This window comes from Amphiura filiformis, chromosome 11 (genome assembly GCF_039555335.1).
Source record: "Amphiura filiformis chromosome 11, Afil_fr2py, whole genome shotgun sequence".
NCBI lineage: Eukaryota > Metazoa > Echinodermata > Ophiuroidea > Amphilepidida > Amphiuridae > Amphiura > Amphiura filiformis.
The window spans coordinates 27,097,078-27,118,133 of NC_092638.1; the positions used below are offsets into that span (position 1 = coordinate 27,097,078).

Below are 21,056 nucleotides of genomic sequence, written 5' to 3' on the forward strand. Positions count from 1 at the left end.
TCTAACAGTGCTTTGTCTTTTGAACTGTGTATTAAAAAGCAGATAATGTAAGGCATTAATATTATTTGATCCAGTTTGATTTTAACCCCCAAAAAAGCAAAACAACAAACAAAACAAAAAAACAAACAAAAACAAAAAACACTTTTCTCTCCATAAATGTCTGAAATTAGCAACCGTATCTATGTATATGGCAGATGTAACGAATCACACAATATAATAAAATGAATAAAATAAAGAGAATAAATAAAATAAATAAAATGACTAGAATAATAAAATTAATCAAGAAAATTGAAATAAATAAAAAAAAATTAAATTAAAAAAATAAACAAATAAATAAACGAAGAAATAAATAAATAAAATAACTAATATAACTTTAATAGTAAAAGAAAGAAAGAAAGAAAGAAAGAAAGAAAGAAAGAAAGAAAGAAAGAAAGAAAGAACTAGACTTAGCTGTGGTCTAAGACCACGAACACAGCCGTGTTGTGACCCCTTATTGACCTTTGACCCCAAAATATATGAAAGTCCCATAGACATTGGCTAGTGTCAATGTACATTTGCATGTGGCATCACTATGCCATGTTACTTGTGGCAGAAGGGGCATTTTGAAGGTTTTCGTCTCAGACCGGAAGTGACCCCTTGATGACCTTTGACCCAAAATAAAAAAATACCACATATACACTGGGTAACCACAATTCATATATGAACATACCGTTACTGTCCTTTGTTTTTCTTAGCTAATAAAAAAATTTTGAAGGTATTTCGTTTTATACCGGAAGTGACCCCTTAATGACCTTTGACCCCAAATCTGTGTACACCCCATATACACTGGGTAACACCAATGCATGTGTGCAAGTGGTATCACTGTCCTACGTAATTTGTGGAAGAAGATGCATTTAATAAGTATTTCGTTTTATACCGGAAGTGACCCCTTAATGACATTTGACCTCAAATTAAAAAATACCACATATACACTGGGCAACCACAATTTATGTGTGCATATACCGTTACTATCCTACGTTTTTCTTAGCTAATAAAATTTGTTGAAGATATTTCGTTTTATACCGGAAGTGGCCCCTTAATGACCATTGACCCCAAATCTGTGTACACCCTATAGACACTAGGTAATTACAATACATGTGTGCAAGTGGCGTCACTGTCCTACGTAATTTGTGGGAGAAGATGCATTTTAAATGTTATTTCGTTTTATACCGGAAGTGACCCCTTAATGACCTTTGACCCATATAAAAAATATCACATATACATTAGGTAACTGCAAATCAGATGTGAACATTCCGTTACTGCCCTATATTTTGTTTAGCTAATAAAATTTTTTGAAGGTATTTCGTTTTATACCGGAAGTGACCCCTTAATGACCTTTGACCCCAAATCTGTGTACACCATATAGACACTGGATAATAACAATGCATGTGTGCTAGTGGCGTCACTGTCCAACGTAAGTTGTGGGAGAAGATGCATTTTAGTTGAAATCACGTTTTTGACCCCTATGACCCCTGCGTGACCTTTGACCCCACAAGTTTCATGTGACATGTAGGGGCATGGTCAATGATCATTGTGACCAAGTTAGGTCAAAATAGATGTAAGTGTGTGAGTGCTAGAGCAAATGTAATGGTTGACAGAAGAAAGAAAGAAGAAAGAAAGAACTAGATCTGGTTACAGATCTGGACCTAGCCGGGGCCGGAAATGCCAGTCTTAACTTAAAGTTTGACCTTTGACTGGCTGCACCATTAATGGTGCATCACTGTAGCATGTAGGGGCTTTATCCGTCTTCCATAGGCTGAGATACAGCTACTTTTCCGTATTTTTAAACATTTTTTGGCAAATTTGACGTTTTGACCTCCTTAATGACCTTTGACCCCAATATAAAAAAAACCTCATATACACTGAGAAAATGCATTGTTACAATTTAAAATAAAAAAAATCTATTATGCTTAGTTATGGAGATAAAAATTCTTGAAGTTATTTAGCTTAAAACCGGAAATGACGTCTAAATGACCTTTGACCAAAATAATAAAAATACCATGCATACATCGGGTAACACTAATGCATATATGAAGTTTATGTCACTCTGGTCTGGTTACGTTGTGAGATAATAAAAAAAATGAACATATTTGATGATTTTTGGTTTTTGACCGGAAGCGACCCCTTATGACCTTTGACCCCAAAACAGTAGACACCCCAAAGACCCTGGTTAGTAGCAAGGCATGTGTGCTAATGACAGCACTCTGCTATGTAATTTGTAAAAACAGTGATTTTTTGAATATTTTTAGCTTTCAGACCGGAAATGACCCCCTTAATGACCTTTGACCCCTTATCTGTGAACACCCTATAGACACAGACCAAAGTCAAGTCACATGACCTAAGCATGTCACCATCACATGTTATTTGTGGAAGAAGAAGCATTTTAGAGTAAAATCACATTTTTGCCATTGTGAGCAGGTCAAAGGTCAAATGGAGTTCAATGTCATGTCATATGTGGGGACATGGTTAGTGGTGTTTGTGACTAAGTATGGTCAAAATCGGTCAAAGCATAACAGAGCTAGGGCGAAACGTGGCAAGTCACGCACGTGTTGCCAGAAGAAGAAGAACTAGATCTGGTTACAGATCTGGACCTAGCCGGGGCCGGAAATGCCAGTCTTAACTTAAAGTTTGACCTTTGACCGGCTATTATGGACATCTCACATAATGGTGCATCACTGTAGCATGTAGGGGCTTTATCCGTCTTCCACAGGCTGAGATACAGCTACTTTTCCGTAATTTTAAACATTTTTTTTTGCAAATTTGACGTTTTGACCTCCTTAATGACCTTTGACCCCAAAAAAAAAAAAAAACCTTATATACACCGAGAAAATGCATTGTTACAGTTTAAATTAAAAAAATCTGCTATGCTTAGTTATGGAGAAAAAAATTCTTGAAGTTATTTAGCTTAAAACCGGAAATGACGTCTAAATGACCTTTGACCAAAAAAATAAAAATATCGTGCATACATCGGGTAACACTAATGCATATATGAAGTTTATATCACTCTGGTCTGGTCACGTTTTGAGATATAAAAAATGAACATATTTGATGATTTTTGGTTTTTGACCGGAAGCGACCCTTAATGACCTTTGACCCCAAAACTGTAGACACCCTTAAGACCCTGGTTAGTAGCAATGCATGTGTGCTAATGACAACACTCTGCTATGTAATTTGTAAAGACAGTGATTTTTTGAATATTTTTAGCATTCTGACCCCCTTAATGACCTTTGACCCCTTATATGTGAACACCCTATAGACACCAACCAAAGTCAAGTCACATGACCTAAGCATGTCACCATCACATGTAATTTGTGGAAGAAGAAGCATTTTGAAGATATTTGGTTTTCTACCGGAAATGACCCCTTAATGACCTTTGACCCCAAATCTGTGAACACCCTATAGACACTGGATATAGACAATGCATATGTGCAAGTGACGTCATTGTACGATGTAACATGTAAGAGAAGAAGCATTTTGAAATTTGTTGCCAGAAAGAAGAAAGAAAGAAGAAAGAAAGATCCGGTAGCATTTCAAGACCTAGCCGGTGTCCCGGCTAGGTAAAGAAAGATCCGATAGCATCACAGGACCTAGCCGGTGTCCCGGCTAGGTAAAGAAAGAACCTGTAAGAAAAAAGACACAGCCGTGACTAACGTCACGGCTGTGTAAAGAAAGAAAGAAATACCACAAAGTGGAAATATACCAATGAACACTTTTTCAGAATCTTGAATAAAAATATTAAGTTTTAACATTTTAGACGCAAAATCCTGCTTAGGCTTGCTTCTCGTTATTTCGAAACCTCGAATGTTATTATAAACATATCAAATAACAAAACCATAATTATTAACATTATGATTATGATTGATAATAGTAAGGTAACGTATTTTTAGCATATCATTAACATTTACAGTTATGATGCAACAAAGAAGGTAAAATGCTTTATTATTATATTTTCCTTTCATCTTATTTTTATATTTTTAAGGTGGTATTAATACACCCCCTGATAAATTTTGTGAATAATTGTGTATTTTTCTCAAAAAATAACTAAACACTGGTAACAAAAGTTATGTATATTATACGGGCAAGGAATCCAATTACTTCACTGAAATTTCAGTGATTCAAGACAAGTGGTTCATTATATATGTTAAGAAGAAATGAGGTACATTCTAGCGGTACCTCTTTTCTTAATAACGTACCGCTTGTCTTGAGTCACTGGAATTGCAGTGATGCGATCAAGCAAAATCAGTCGGAATTCGGAAATATTACATTTCCAGTTTCCTATAGGATAGTAAAAAGCATCTGCAAAGTTGGATTTTGCAGAAAATTGAACTACTAGTTTCAAATATATGAGCAATTATTTTCCAAAAGTTTCCAAAACAACAGGAAACAAAATGAAATATTTCCTTTGTTTGGCTGTATCTCAAAATCAATACTTGCGAGTTCCGACTGATTTTGCTTGATCGCCTCAGTATACATAACTTTTGTCACCAGTGTGTTATTATTTTTTGTGTGCGAAAAATGCAAAAATGCTCACAAATTTATCAAGGGGTGTAGTACCAACTTAAACACTTGCATGCATAATTAATGATAATCAAAGAGAACATAAAAATAACTTACGTTTTTGATGAGACAAGTATTTCAAGTTTACACCAATTTAATTCTCCAGACACAATGAATTGTTCCCTTCGATAGGTGTCCACTATATGATGTGATATGTCTGCCAAAAGTTTAAGGCTTAAATACCATCAACCTAATTACCAATATTATTTCATTTGGAAAAACCCTTTACATGAAATTAGTTTTGAAGGTGTAATATTTATATGTTATTAATAGATTGTTATTATCATCACGCAATATTAATTGTACAGACAGGTTTATATCAATTAGCAAACATCACTTCAGTAATCAGGTCTCTTGTACACAATTATTATGATAAAAGACAATACCAAGCAAACCGAAAGCAAACATTCCAGACAAGTTCAAACAAACCATTTTCAAGTGTTGATTATCATAACAAGAAGTATTTCAATCAACTTTAATTCCTTTTCTAGATTCCAAAGAATAACATCGGTTGTGTTTGTTTGTTTGTTTTTTCTTTTTCTTTTCCTTTTGAAGCTCCATGATACTTCTTTCCTTAGAGATGTTACTTTTATGTATAGATTTATTCCAATAATATATGTTTGTAACAAAAATCGTGTGTCAGTGTCATACCTTAACAACAATCACAATGCCCATGATTATAACTATATATAGGCTAGGTATTTTCCTTTTTTCAATAAGATTTTCAATGCCATTTGTATCATGACAAAAAAAATTGATGATTGAAAAGGGGCATAGAGTTCCCATACATAAAACAAACTTCTGTTCTGTAAAAGTTCCATCTACTATACCGTGCAATATCTCTCCTTTAAATAATACAGTACATTTATCATGTGTATTAAAGGGGGGTAACCCTATTGGTTTTGGATATGGATTGTCTTTAAAATTACATAATAATATCAAATATCGCCCCCTTTATGCAGCTTTGTGAAAAAACGAGAGCATTTTCGGCGTAAATGTGAATAAATAGCCAAATTTGCAATCCAATACCTTGGTATACGTGAATTGCATTCTGGGTAGGCAAGCAACAACAACCATTTCCGTTCGTATGACGAATTTAATGCTGACATGCTGTACAATCAATGCCCGGCCCGTATTGAACGAAAAATATTTGTTTTTTCGTACCGTTTCAGAAAAAAAGGAAACAAAATATATTTCCCCTTGCAATATGTACATTTCAAATGAATATAAAAAAAGTTTGGGTTAAAAATGGAGAGGGAAAAAAACCATTCCGACACCGGATTTTGAACCGGTTACCTCTTGGGTAGAAACATGAAGCGCGCGCTAACCGACTGAGCTAATCGGCCCGCTGCCTCCATCGTGGAAATTTTATAATTAAATACGGCACACCGTCTAGACGCGTCTCCTCAGCAGTTAGTGTGGTTCGCTTTTTCACAGAATGTGTATGACGCGAAACCAAAGTAGCTGTTGAGGCGACTGATATTACGAGCTATTTCGTTCATAATTCCCGGCCCAGAAATCAAAGTATTTACCATTGTTTACAAACTGGTATACCTGTAAAAGCCGCTGTGTTTCATGATTTCTCCGGAAATACATCGACTTGGAGCATCAAATTTCAGGATAGTAATGAGAAAAATAGTATCTATTATGTGATACCAAAACCTCATCAACAATGAAAAAAAAAATCGGGGGGCTGATGCTGTCGATCGGGTTACGGACCTTTAAAGGTGCATTTCGTTATTATAGCATCCTCCAAAAGCTTATTGCCAAACTTTTTTGTTGATTCGGTCATTACTTTGCAATTTACTCATAATTAGGGTCCACAACTTATGAGTTCCCTTTAAATACTTTTTAAAGTAAATCGCAAAATTATAGCATCACACATCGTTGCGTTCAGTCACAATGGTTCATTATAAAGATGCATCTGAGTCCATAGGAGTCAAGGCTCAAACAATACAGTAGGACAGGTCTATTCATGTGTTTGTTAAAGAAAACCTGACTGCTGTGGACTCAAGTGCAACTTTTTAAATGGCTTCTTTTCTTACACAATTAATCATTGTGACTGAACGCAATGAGGTGTGACGCTATTATTTTGCGATTTACTTTAAAAAGTATTTAAAGTGAAATCATAAGTTGTGGACCCTAATTATGAATAAATTGCAAAGTAATGTCCACATGTGTAAAACAAACAGGGCTATTATATATCTTTTTACATTTGTACATTTCCTAAAATATTTTTCGACTTATTTTAAAAAGTATTAGGGGGAAACTTACAAGTTGTGGACCCTATACATGTACATGTATTACAATGCACCATAAGGCCACCGTGTCATGTTTTCTGCCTGTTGACAGACAGAAAATAAAAAATTGACGATGCCTTTCTCGAACAACCGAATCTGCGACGGGTCATATGCCTGTGGTTATATGCACACAAATATTACGAAGTCCAAGGTTTTTGATGGTTTAAAATCACAATTTTTTTGGTTAAGTGTAGTAATGAAGCAATGTATCATGGAGTATCCCTTTAATGCCCGTCTAGGTATATTAATGAATAGGTAAATGACTAAGTAAGAGACCAATGCTAATGTTCCATGACTAAATCTTTGGAACAAATATTTGAAAATGTTTTTTTGGAATGCCTGAAGGGTAATGAACAAATTTGGCTTGGGCTGCCCTCTTCAAAGTATTAGTAGGGTCAATTAATGTCAAAGAGGGGTCAAAATTATAAAATATTCCAATTCTTTTTTTAAAGGTATACCAAATTACTCGTCTGGTCACCGGGAATCCAAAAAGGTATAGTTTGCCCTATCTACGACCTTTAGTTACGACGCTACGGGTAGAAATGTGACAAAGGTCAACGCACTTTTTACTTATATGGTTAAGATTGTCCAATTAAAATAATTTTGGTGTCTAGTTATCCAGACAACATTTTTGAACTCATACACACTCATGACCATTAATGTTTGAGCGAATGTTCAATGGAAGATTATTCCACAGTATCGTATCTCAGTAATGGAAAGTTCTTCTATCCTTAAAAAATAGTCCATGCAGAAACAATCAGGGGATTGTGAGTTTGACTTCGAGTACATTTGTCATGAGTTGAAAGAGTAAAAGTAAAGTTAGATGAGGGTCAGGATGGAGCCATTTGTTTCAGACACTAGAAAGTGACAATTTGTGATTGTTTATCTCATCTAGAGTTAAGTTTTACTATTCGGGTACCGGTTTTCCATCATTTTGCCAATCGGAGTTCTGATGTCGACATGGAGAAGCTTACGATCAAGCTTGTTTTGCAAGACCTGGAACTCATGATATTAGCATTGAAATTATTCCATATAGAACTACAATAGTCAAAATGAGTGAGCTTTAGTGAGCATGTAACATATAATTGAAAGATCGTCTCTGTTGAGTGTTTTGGCCCCCGTCTTTCTTATCCAGGTGGCTTCTTTTATATGTCTTCTCTTTCTGTTCTGTTCTCTGTCTTTGATTTGTGATTCTTCCCATCCAATCACATGATTTCCTCTGCGACATGATCTGTTATTGCGGACTTGTTGTCCACCCCTGTAATGGATGTCTGTCTTTGAGATCTGGTATATGCTTTCTTTGAAAGGAACTACTTTCTACCGCAAATCTACGACCATCTCCTAACAGCGTCACCAACGTCAGCTCCAACCGGAAGCAGCCGTCAAGGTGCAGGAATTGGTCAGTCAATTTGAGAAAGTGTTAAGTCTTAGCACGAAACTGTCATTGAGGTACGTAACATCTTTCCAAAATACTGGATTTGCTTACAAGAATCTTTCAATTATCTGTTTTATTGATCCTGATGAATAACATGTTTACAGTACTATACATTTTTTTCTCTGATGTGGCAGTGACGTTAGTGCGCATTTCATTAGGCGCAGCTTCAAGTACCTATAGCGGACGTGTATGTACGCACGCGCTTAAAGACACCGCATAGATGCAAGCGAGAAAAAAAAACTAACGCGTTGACGCCACTGTCACTTCCGCGTGAAAAATATTATAGGTGGAAGATTATTCTTGACTCTACCAATAACACCGATACGTTAACGTTTAGATATATTAAATGGCATATAATTAGATGACATTACGTTCTCACTTAGCTGGTGACAGAGCATAATCACATTCTGGACCTCTCATTTTGAACAGCCTTCCTATTCATATTAGATCAGTACCATCAGTCAACACTTTCAATATGAAGCTTAAGACTCACTTGTTCCCATAACTGTTCATCTCTTGTTCTCTCATCATATCATTCTTTTTTTTTTATTGTTTGCTTTGTATTTTGAACAGCACGCTGATCTTTGTCTGTACGTGTGCTAATGATTAGTATTCATTAGTATTCATAAATATTTGAGGAAGAAATGTAGATTCCATCGTATTTGTTGGTTTTCGTAAGGCGTTCGCTCTAATAGACGTCTAAAGTGTTAACACAAAAGGATTCACATGATTTGTAAATTGCCAATTTGATCCGAGACAACTATTACAAATATTGTATCGGACTAATTGATTATTTCAGTCAAAATACAATCCAAAGTATAAAATTATTTGATATTAATCTCTTGTTATGGATGGGGTATGAACGTTTGGACAGTATTTATTGTGGGACATTAGAGCACATCAGACATATCGAATTGCATTCTGAATACGAAGAATGTCCTTCTGATATCAAATAATTTTGATTTTTGAAATTCGCAATGTAATACACATTTTATGGCAAATGATTAAAAATTGATATTTTTGATATTTAACAGTACTCGAAGTAAACTTTATAAATCTGATGATTTATACTTTAAGTGTATGTAGGTGGGATGAAAAGCCGACGATTAATTGGAAATTTTGACCTTTCGTATTGAAGATATGGATTTTTTTCCCAAAACACCAAAAACAATTAGGTCTTTTTGAAGAATATATCATTAGATTTATAAAAATCTACTTCGAGGACTGTTATATATCAAAATGTGAAAAATATCAAATTTTAATAATTTGTCATAAAATTTGTATTATATCGTGAATTTCAAAAATTAAAAATTATTTGATATCAGAAAGACATTCTTCGTATTCAGAATGCAATTCGATATGTCTGATGTGCTCTCATATCCCACAAAAAATACTGTCGAAACACTCAAAACGCTCATTTCAGATACCTTAAGGGATCTAGAATGAGCGTTTATGGCGTTTCGACAGTATTTTTTGTGGGACATGAGAGCACCTCAGACGTATCGAATTGCATTCTAAATACGAAGCATGTCTTTCTGATATCAAATAATTTTCATTTTTTGAAATTTACGATTAAATACAAAATTTATGACAAATTAATAAAATTTGATATTTTTCAAATTTTGATATATAACAGTCCTCGAAGTAAATTTTATAAATCTAATGATATATTTTAAAGTGTATGTAGCTGGGAGGAAAAGCCGACGATCAATTGAAAATGTTGACCTTTTATATTGAAGATATAGACTTTTTTCCCAAAAAGACCTAATTTTTTTTGGTGTTTTGGGAAAAAATCAATATCTTCAATACGAAAGGTCAAAATTTTCAATTGATCGTCGGCTTTTCATCCCACCTACATACACATTAAGTATAAATCATCAGATTTATAAAGTTTACTTCGAGTACTGTTAAATATCAAAAATATCAATTTTAATGATTTGCCATAAAATGTGTATTACATTGCGAATTTCAAAAATCAAAATTATTTGATATCAGAAGGACATTCTTCGTATTCAGAATGCAATTCGATATGTCTGATGTGCTCTAATGTCCCGAAATAAATACTGTCCAAACGTTCATACCCCACCCCTTAATGTACTGATGATATTGTCTGTTATGTTGGTATTGTCGATTTCTTACCATTTAAAATACAGGATTGTATCACTTGAAAATTCCAACTTAGTTCCAAAATAAAGATACAATCTTAGTAAGAGTATGCGATCAACTTAGTGAAGTTATATCTAAATTTTAACTGGCTGCAAAATATCTCGATGTTAAATCACTTAAATGTTAAATAACTTAATACACACTTATACCTATGCTTGAGGAAATTCATATTTCGCAATGTTATTCTGAATTAACCCCGCTTATCAACATGATCAATTATAGTGAAATCTGTGAATGTGCAAAATATTGACACACCATGTAGAGCCGGCCTTAGGGAACAAACCGAAACACTGCCGAAAGTTCGACAACGCCTTATTATAGAGGATAATGCTTTCGTAGGGAAAGGGTGACACCTCCCTTCATCTGAAAAGAAAGTGCACTGTAAAAAATATTTTACTCAACACTGAGTAAAAAGGTCACAGCTCAACAGTTGAGTAAAAAATTACTCAACATTGAGCTCATATAGGTCACAACTCAACAAATGAGTAAAAATTACTCAATGTTGAGTAATTTTTTACTCAACAGTTGAGTTGTGACCTATAATGAGCTCAATGTTGAGTACTTTTTACTCAACTGTTGAGCTGTGACCTTCTTACTTTTACTCAGTGTTGGGTAAAATATTTTTACAGTGTGTGAACTTTTTGAAAATTCCAACGCAAAAGATGAACTTTGAGCGATATTTTAACCATGCTAACCGGTTTTTTTGTTTTTTGTTTTTTTTGTTTTTGTTTTTGTTTTTGTTTTTGTTTTTGTTTTTGTTTTTGTTTGTTTTTGTTTTGTTTTTTGTTTTGTTTTTGTTTTTTGTTTTTTGTTTTTTGTTTTTTGTTTTTGTTTTTTTGTTTTTGTTTTTTTTGGTTTTTTACAATCGTACTCAGGACTTTTTTACCCCTTCCCCTAGCGAAATGACAATCGTTGATAGAACGTCATCAAACTTTTGGTTTATTCCCTTATATCATGGTCCATATTGATCTTATACCTTTGTGTTCAAAATGTAAACATACACTATTTACTCTGCTGAAAAATGAGATAACTTTGTAAAGATTGCATGCAAATAAATAAATTAATCGTGAGTTTAATTTATCAGGTAATAATATTGCCAAGGAGTTTATATAAAAGAGTCTACGCCCAGATTTGGATGTTACATTTGCATTTTCAAACTTAAAGCAGAGTGTTCTTACCACATACGCTTCAGACGGCATCTTTCGAGTAGGAGCATTTGGACACATGCGACCAGTCGATGCAATCAGCAGGTATCTACTCAAAAGTGATAACACGGACTTCATTTCAAACACATTGTTTGTAAGTTGAATATTTAGCTTTTTATATAATTGATTATACATTCTTGTCAGAAAAAAACGCAACTACTAACACTAAAATCAGTGGCGTACCGTGGCCGCTCCTAGTACCATTTTTTCACAGTTCTTAAAATTTGTTCGCCCTTTTTTCTGTACTAATTCTTTTTGCCGGCCTTCTTCTTTTTGCCGCCCCTTCTTTTTGCCGCCCCTTCTTCCGCCGCGCCTTCGTTTTTGCCGCCCCCCACTTTGGCCCCGGGGGGCTGGCGCCCCCAAAGCCCCCCCCCCCCCAATACGCGCATGAATAGGCCTGATGTCGCATATTTCTACAGGTGTCATGGGCCTATCCAAGGTTTCCCAATGTTTTCGCCATGATCATGATGATCCAAATTTCATAACAAAAATACGGCGCGACCCACAGCATAATAAAATGCTGTTATTTATATACCATGCTTCGAGTTAGAATGAAGTTTCGGGTTTTTTTCTCGAAAATGATGAAAAATATGCTATTTAAAATTGAACATAAACTGGATTCCAGAGGAAATGTTAAAATTACCAAAAATTGAAATACAGCTGAGCCAATTTATAGTACGGTACATTTGTAATGTGTTCAAATATTGACAAAGTGATGGACATTGGAGATTACTGTTAGCAAAAGACAAAATATAACCAATGAAATATGTAACTATTTAGTCAATTTTCTCCCACCTATTTCAAGTTTATTATCATGCATGAGCTCGCGCATTGTCAATTTTTACAAAGCAATAATACACTACCGTAAAACCCCGTCTACAAGCAGGGGGGGTGGGTCATACTTCTCTGGCAATTCCAGGGCAATCCCGACGGCAACACCACGGGAACACGATTTGTTTTATGCGCATGTCTAGCGCATGCGCATTTTGAACAATTAGCGATATCAGCCGTTAAAAACAGCCTGTGATATTCAATCAGCTGATCGTAAATAACAATCCCGGAGTTGACAGCTTCAAACACACGGTTACAATCGAATCGTGACAATGGGAATTAAATCTTTACTCCCAAAATTCAAGAATATAGAAAATAAAGTTTCTGCCAGGGTTTCTGCCGCGGATTTGGGCAGTGAAGTGCAGGCATTGACGCAGGTACACTGCACAACCTGGAATTGATCCACGTAAGTTAAGCTTAAGCTTATTAATTTAAATACTATGTAATGTAGATGGTATACCATCTACATGTAGTGAAATTTGTTATGATCATTTTAAATCGGGTGTGGTGCTGAATCCAGTTACAATTTTGTGGATCTTGTGGTTCTGTAATTATGATGTGAAAAGAGTTGAAACGCAACATCTTCGTAATTGACATATTTCTCAAGAACCACAATTATTTACAATACTATTCATATATTAAGAAATCATTTTAAGTGTGTGACTTGTATTCGGTGATGAAGGAAAGGATTAAGGGCTTATTTTTCATTAATCTCCTATTCTAAACCATGAAAATTGTCTTTTTATAGCTGCGTGACCAAAAAGCATCCTGTACCGTTGATTGGTTTTAATGTTACCTGGTCACATGAATGAAGTTAATTTTTAAGAATACATGACAAGCCGTTCCTATGCCAACCTGTCCTTGCGTCAACCTGCACCACATTTTTTGAAGGCAACTCGTCACTGACCAGTGACCAACCTGTCCCTTGCTTGCTGGAGGGAATAAAGCTAAGGTAGTTGACTATATATATTGTCAAAGGACGGGTAGACTATATTGTCAAGGGCAGTACGTGGTGTACCATGTATTGGGGTCACTTGTCAGAGCGGGCAAAATCCTGGTGTGCGGTAGATTTACCCGGTCACAGGGTAGATTTTCTCAGGCAGAGGTGTAAAATAGGCTGATTTAGCATAATTTTTCAGGTTTTCCTTCCTGGTCAAAGCCATGGGGGGGTGCAGAGTGACCCCTGCCACAGATACGCTATTGGTCAAGGGGTGGGTTGGGATAGGGACAAGTTGTATATCAACCAATTTTACATCACTTTTATGCAATTATGGTTCTTACAGGTACCCCGGTATGTCAATGATTTCTGCTAAGCAGTAGATGTGTTGGTTAGGCAAAATGTTACGCCCATAGTTGTTTTTGACGGGGAAGATCGAGCTACAAGCAAAGCAGCACACAAAGGAAGAAAGAAAAGGGTATGTATTAAAAAAAATCAATCTGAAAAGATATGTACAATGTACATGTATGTGAAACGCTAACATTCACATATTTTGGGTATAATCGCGAATTTTAGGTTTGGCCACAAATGTTAAGATTTTTCCAAGACACCCATTTTTAAAGTATTCATTTTCCAAAAAAAAACATAAGTTTTCACAAAATTGAAAGAACCCATGGTGATCTGTAATACAATCCATGCAGAAAAAAGTACCGGTATAGAAAATAGACCATAGCAGAATGGTAAACTGCATATCCGTCAATAGGCCTACATGCTTTTTCCATGGGAAATGAACTTTGCTGCTTGGATGATGTCACGATGAGGTTAGCATTTATTCCGTATTGAAAAGCGTGTACTGACGGATATGCAGTCGACCGCCCTCATCATGCGCATATTTTGGGGGGCTTTGGGGGCGCCAGCCCCCCGGAGTCAAAGCAGGGGGTGGCCAAATCGAAGGGGCAGCGGAAGAAGAAGGGGCGGCAAAAAGAATTAGTAAAGAAAAAGGGGCGGAAATTTTGAAAAAATTGTACTATATATAAAAATGTGTTGCTTTTGGGGCGCTAGCGCCTAGAAATCCTTTTTTTTTTGTTCTTCACTTTTTCAAACGACCGTAAAAAAATTGGGGCAACCTTTTCGGGCTGCTGAGGAAGGGGCGGCAAAATTGAATTTTCTTCAGCCCCCGGGGTAGGGGCGGCCACGGTACGCCACTGCTCATAGGACTTAATTTTAACGAATTCAACTTTGCGCCGTGTAATTTAATTTTAAAAAATGCAAATTTGAACTTTTTGCGGAAAATGCACACATTTGGGTAATATTATGGATAAATCACACAAATCAGGAATTTTGTGAAATTGATGCGCAAAATTTGCTCTCAAAAATCATACATTTTTCCGGTGCTTACCAATACAGTGTAGTTCGTAAATACAAATTAGGGCACCAAATCTGTGTGGGTACTTGTACTGTCTGTGTAATCATTGGGAATTTCTCTGTTTGTGTTTGCTTGTTTTTTACGTCCAAGTACTAGATTTTCCTTGGGTAAAGCTCAACCTCACTTTTGTGAAATTAATCAACTAGAGGAGTTTATGCATGCATCTAATGTATTATGTACCTCAATTTTCCTCAAATTTTGATATTTAAATTTGCATTTCTTTCTTCATGTCATCAGGAGAAAAAGACAGGAGAAGGCTAGAGCCCTGCACCACCATGCCACACAAAATGAGTTTGCAAGTAAGTCTATGATGTTTGACATGTACATTGTACGAGGGGGTATCCAAAAGTTTTTGACATCACCCAGAAGTGAAAGAGCTATTTTGATGAAATTATGTCAGTGTAATCACTGGTCCTTATGTACATTATGGTTCAGAAATGGTCTCATAAGTATAAGTTTACTTTCTATCCAGATGGCACTAGGTGGGCAGTAGCTAGGCGCATAACCTGCAAGATGGTGAAAATTGAGGAACGTATTGCACTGTTGCTTTTTGAAAAAGGAATTTCCAAACTGGCTACATGTCCCTCACAGATTAGCCAAGAAGTGGACGTCCATCACTTATGGATGGCGCGGCCACAGTGAAGAAACTCAAGAAAGTGGAGGATCTTATCATGAAAAGGTAATGCGCCTACTGCCCATCTAGCACCACCTGGAAAGAAAGTAAACATACTTATGAGACCATTTTTGAACCATAATGTACATAAGGACCAGTGATTACACTGACAAAATTTTATCAGTATAGCTCTTTCACTTCTGGGTGATGTCAAAACTTTTGGATACCCCCTCGTACATGTATCATACAGTAAAATCGATTAAGGAACCGTTCACAAACACTTGTTGGGGGCCCTGATGCAAAAAAATTTCATCGTGAAAATTTTTCGGGCCCCTTTTTCAGATCTCAAAAATTTCAGGGCCCCCTTTTTGACATGAAAATTATGGGTCAACCCCATATACTCAATTTTCCCGGGAAAATTTGTGGTCAATTTTTTCAGAGCCCCCCCCCAACAAGTGTTTGTGAACAGTCCCTAATGTAGATCCATGATCATCCACCATGAATGGGCTGCAGTTTCAGCAAAGTTAGTTTTTGAATAGAACGGAATTTGCCATGTACATTGTATTTTAGCCACTGATCTTTAGTTTACTACACATACTTAGGGACACAAACTCATTAAATAATCCAACCCAAAAAAGCCTGCTGTATTGCTAACATTTCAACCCTTTTGTAGTGAGCAGCCATGTGACTGCAGGGTTAAGGATGTTGTGAAAAACCTGCATTATATTTAAATACAATTTTAAATCATCATTTTTTGATTTAAAATGCTAAATATGTAATTGTCCCATGCCAAGTAACTGTGATGTGGTAGGCAAATGTACATTGTATTTATTACGGCAAACCCTTGCTCATTCATTTGTGATTAAGCCAGTCTCCGGGAAGAGACTATAGTTTCAGTCACAGTTTTGGTCACCTTACACCTTCAAATGTGCTCAAAATTTACACTGATGTAAGAAAAAAAGATTTCTTTAATTTAACTTCATGTGAGGAAAGTAGTTGTGAATTTGTTGATAATTTATTTTTTCTGTGTGACCTCTTGTGGCTGTGGTGTACGCCTCACACCTTGTGCGGAGAATGTCAGTGGAAGTTGGAGCTACATGTAAGAAAGCGTGAGTACCGGTACCTCAAACTGCTTTGAAATGAATTTGAAATGTTGTTGCTAACAGTGGCATTTTCATAATCACTTGCACCATTTTGCTAATGTTTGCCACCAGCAGTAATTTGTCTCCCAGAATATCATTGTATCCCACGTATCATTTTCAATTTGCAGTAAAAACTTGTTCGATGTGAAACAATATTTTATTCTATTTCTTTTTAAATTTATAGGTTGGTGTGTGTGGTAAGGCAAAAGATTGACCAAGCCCTGGAAACTGATAACTCAGGCAACTGGTAGTCAGGAACCATATTTGAGATCGAAAAGTTGCAATAATCAGTCCTCTGCGAGTCTGTGTAGTGGTGTACTACAGTGCCATTTGTGGCAACAAGCAATCGACAAGTAACTTTTAGATTTTACATTCCAATTTAGAAATTAAATCTAAGCAGTGGACTGTGACAACAAGTGTTTTAGGATTAATATTATGAAGCTCAGTTACACTACCTGATTCATATTGGGCTGCCTGCACAGGTACACCATCGCTGAATTAGTCGGAGGTACATGTACTTGGCTGGTACGGTGCAGTACCAGGTGAGTACCAGTTTAGAACCAGTGCAGTACCACTGCTGGTGGATCCTGTGCAGTGGCATAATTGGTACTGTGTAGGTACTTTGTGTGTACCAGTCTGCAGATGGCCAAAATAGGAATCTTGTAGTGATAGATTGGATAGACAGCTGAGAACATCATTGTAAGCTTTTAGGCTTTGGGTTGAGCCTTTTGTTTGAGCCTGGCCCTATCAGGGCCCGAGCTTGCGTCTGCCCGGACCGACTGGTTATTAAAATAAACCTGCCGGGGGTCACTCCCATTGTGGCCTGTACACCTCCCGCAATAATCAACTTTTGAAATGCACCCTAAACAAGGATTTAACCCTTGGCTAAAACGATACCCTAAACAGATATCACACGCCTGTTTTCACACCCTAAACATATACTTACAATTTTGCTACCCTTTTTTCCAATTTTTCATGTTTTTAACACCTTAAACACGATACACACGTATCGTGCCTACCCACAAAAAACTACCCTTACGCATTTTTATTATCGCGGATGGTGTACATGCCACAATGGGAGTGACCCCTGGGAAATAAACAAATTTGTTCTTGGTTAAAAAACACAAGAGCAGTCATATCATGATTTAACCTAAGTAGTCCTCCATCCCCCAATTAGTGCCCCACACTGAACTCTTTTGACTCAAAGGTGCAACTAACCCCATTCTGCCCATACACTCAATTTATTTCTATTATGTTCTCAGAATCTTCCTTCCTATACTTTGTACAGAGTTAAAGAGTCCAATATAATCAACACTTGGACTCAAAACTTGGACTGTGTTGGATAGGCTCACTTTTCCCCCCAAAATTGTTTTCCACAATTTTTTGACCAAAACTCATTTTTGACCAAAAATCACATTTTGACCAAAAATCACATTTTGACCAAAAACCACATTTTTTACCAAAAGTCATGTTTTGACCAAAAAGATTCTGAAAACATAATGATAACATTGGATATTTTTTCACCCAATACAAAATTTATTGGTCTCGCTATGAGTTAAAAAATATTGGACTTGACTTCGTCTCCTCCAATATTTTAAAACTCATAGCTCGACCAATAAATTTGCGTATTGGGTTCAAACCATCCAATTTTATATCATTATTGTCAAGGAAATGCAAGTATTTTGAAACACTCCCAGCTAACTCAGTCATGTGGCAATATATGGCCTTGCTATCAGCAAACTGAGCTAGTTCTTCATGAAATGAAGATTTTGAATTATGATCACCATGAACACAAGCTATTGCCAAAAAAATGGGGAAAAATGCAAATGGACATTAAAGATGAGAGAAGAATGACTACAATCTCAAGACTTAGTAGAACCATGCCATATAAAAATAACATTTTATTAAACCTCTTTACATGGTATCTGAAGATTTACTTTACATTATTGAAGGCAAATTTGGTAACTTTTAACACAATCACTGGCAGATGATGTTAACAATCATGACTTTGTATGTGTAAAAATGAAAAGAATAATAAATTAAAAAGCATAATCATTTGCTTTGCTTGAATTTATTTCAGTGTTGCATGTGAGTAGGAATAGAAATACATGTAAGATGGGTAAATATCATATAAACAATGGTATCAGACTCCGCATAGTTCAGTTGCAGAGAAGATGGTTTGCCATTTTTTCTTTGCTGATTATTGCTGTATGGAAGTATGGTTGGTTGACAACATTAAAGAGTTTCATTTGTAGGATTGTTTCAAACGATTAATGATTTTTTGGTAGGCAAATCCAGTAAAATAGTACTCACTTTCTGAGCTTTCGATGACCGGTTATGTCATCTTGATCACAGATGTCCAGGTTTGGAGCCTGGACATCTGTGATCAAGATGACATAACCGGTCATCGAAAGCTCAGAAAGTGAGTACTATTTTACTGGATTTGCCTACCAAAAAATCATTAATGGTTGACAACCTTGCGAAATTTGAAAATTCCAGTCAAGAGATGCATAATTTGACCTACTTGGGGCTTTCATTCCAGTTTTATGTGTTTGAGCCAAAAGGACCAAGGTTAAATGTTACGCACCATCAATGATCAAATAGAAGTAATCAGTGGCATAGCATAGGTCATCATATTGGGGGGTAATTAAAGCATCTGTGTCTGATAGTGATTGAGGGGGCACAATCCATTTTCCGGCAATTTTCCAATTGGATTTTCTAAACTTTGCAATCGATGGGGGGGGGGGGCATGTGCCCCCGTGCCCTATGATGCTACATGGTTGCAACATGGATTCACTGTGATCATATGCTCCAAGAGCACCATCACCATTACTGCATAGCTGGAAATTTTTACTAGGTTTTTATTTTTGCAGGTGGTTCTACACCCCTTGATAAATTTGTGACTATAAATAATAATACACTGGTAACAAAAGTTATGTATATTATAGGGCAAGGAATCCAGATACTATACTGAATTTCAGTGACTCAAGACAAGTGGTACGTTATTTATGATAAGAAAAGAGGTACCGCTAGAATGTACCCCATTTATATAATGAACCACCTGTCTTGAATCACTGAAATTGCAGTGAAGTAATTGGATTCCTTGCCTCTATAATATACATAACTTTTATTACCAGTGTGTAGTTATTTTTGAGAAAAATGCAAAATTAGTCACAAAATTTATCAGGGGTGTAGTACGTACCACCTTAAAGAGGAAGCCCAGCCAGAGTAGTTCTTCCGGGGTGAATCAAACCTCCAGGGAGTGAAATGTCTTTGATCATGTTAAGAAAATATTGCCAAACAAATGACCCTGGCATAGTATAAATATGCATTAGTTAAGTCACTTGTAAATTGTCACTAACTAATTTGATAACCAGGCAGGTTTGGTTCATCCCAGAAGGACTGCTCTGGCTGGGTTTCCTCTTTAATTTCAGAATGGTAAATTTTATAGCTTTATAACTGCTGTGAATGCAAGAAACTATACACTATACACCTATTGAGGTGCAATTTTCAAATTGTTATCCAGACCATGTGGGTCAATTTTCAAAATTAAAAAAAAAATTTGGCAGATGCTTTAAGGGGTACTACACCCATGTGGTAATTTGTGACTATTTTCGCATTTTTCTCAAAAATAATAACACACTGGTAACAAAAGTTATGTATATTATTGGGGCAAGGAATCCAATTACTACACTGAAATTTCAGTGACTCAGGACAAGCGGTTTAGTATATGATAGGAAACGAGGTACATCCTAGTGGTACCTTATTTCTTATCATAAATAACAAACCGCTTGTCTTGGGTCACTGAAATTCCAGTGTAGTAATTGGATACCTTGCCCTATAATATACATAACTTTTGTTATCACTGTGTTATTAGTTTGTGAGAAAAATGCAAAATAGACACAAATTTATCGAGGGGTGTAGTACCCCCTTAATACCACGCAACATCATACTCTATTCTGATCATATTTGTTGTGCCATTATATATTAAATTTTCTGACTGCACAGCTCTTTCAAAGACCCTGTATCATATCAATGTCCTGTATTATAATCTTGGCAGGCAGTTGGTGCATTATTCAGTTGCTTATGTAATTATTGGAGTAATTCTGGAGCTCTTTACCATAGTTTTGTTCTCCAGGAGCACAATCATTTCCGTAAATATTTTTGTTCACAAATAATTATTGTGCAGATCTAACCTTTTGTTTATTATTGGAGTTCATCAAACAGTGAAACAGTGCAATGTCCCTGGCAATGTCTCATAAATTAGTCGCAAAGTTAGCCAGACTTTGACATAATGCCATTAACTACTAACAATTAAGTATTTCATTCAACTATGCTGATTTTTTCCCCAACTGCTGAATGCTGGTACTTAAATCCAAACGACTAATCATGTTATAGTGCTATG

General features: G+C 36.0%; 1 long non-coding RNA gene across 1 annotated transcript; it reads left to right on the top strand.

The window, feature by feature from the left end:
- Nucleotides 1–13,785: 13,785 nt before the first annotated feature.
- LOC140164653 (uncharacterized) lies at nucleotides 13,786–18,727 on the top strand. Its single transcript, XR_011860550.1, has 3 exons — nucleotides 13,786–13,948; nucleotides 15,134–15,195; nucleotides 16,836–18,727. It is a non-coding gene; the product is annotated as an uncharacterized lncRNA (long non-coding RNA).
- Nucleotides 18,728–21,056: the final 2,329 nt, after the last annotated feature.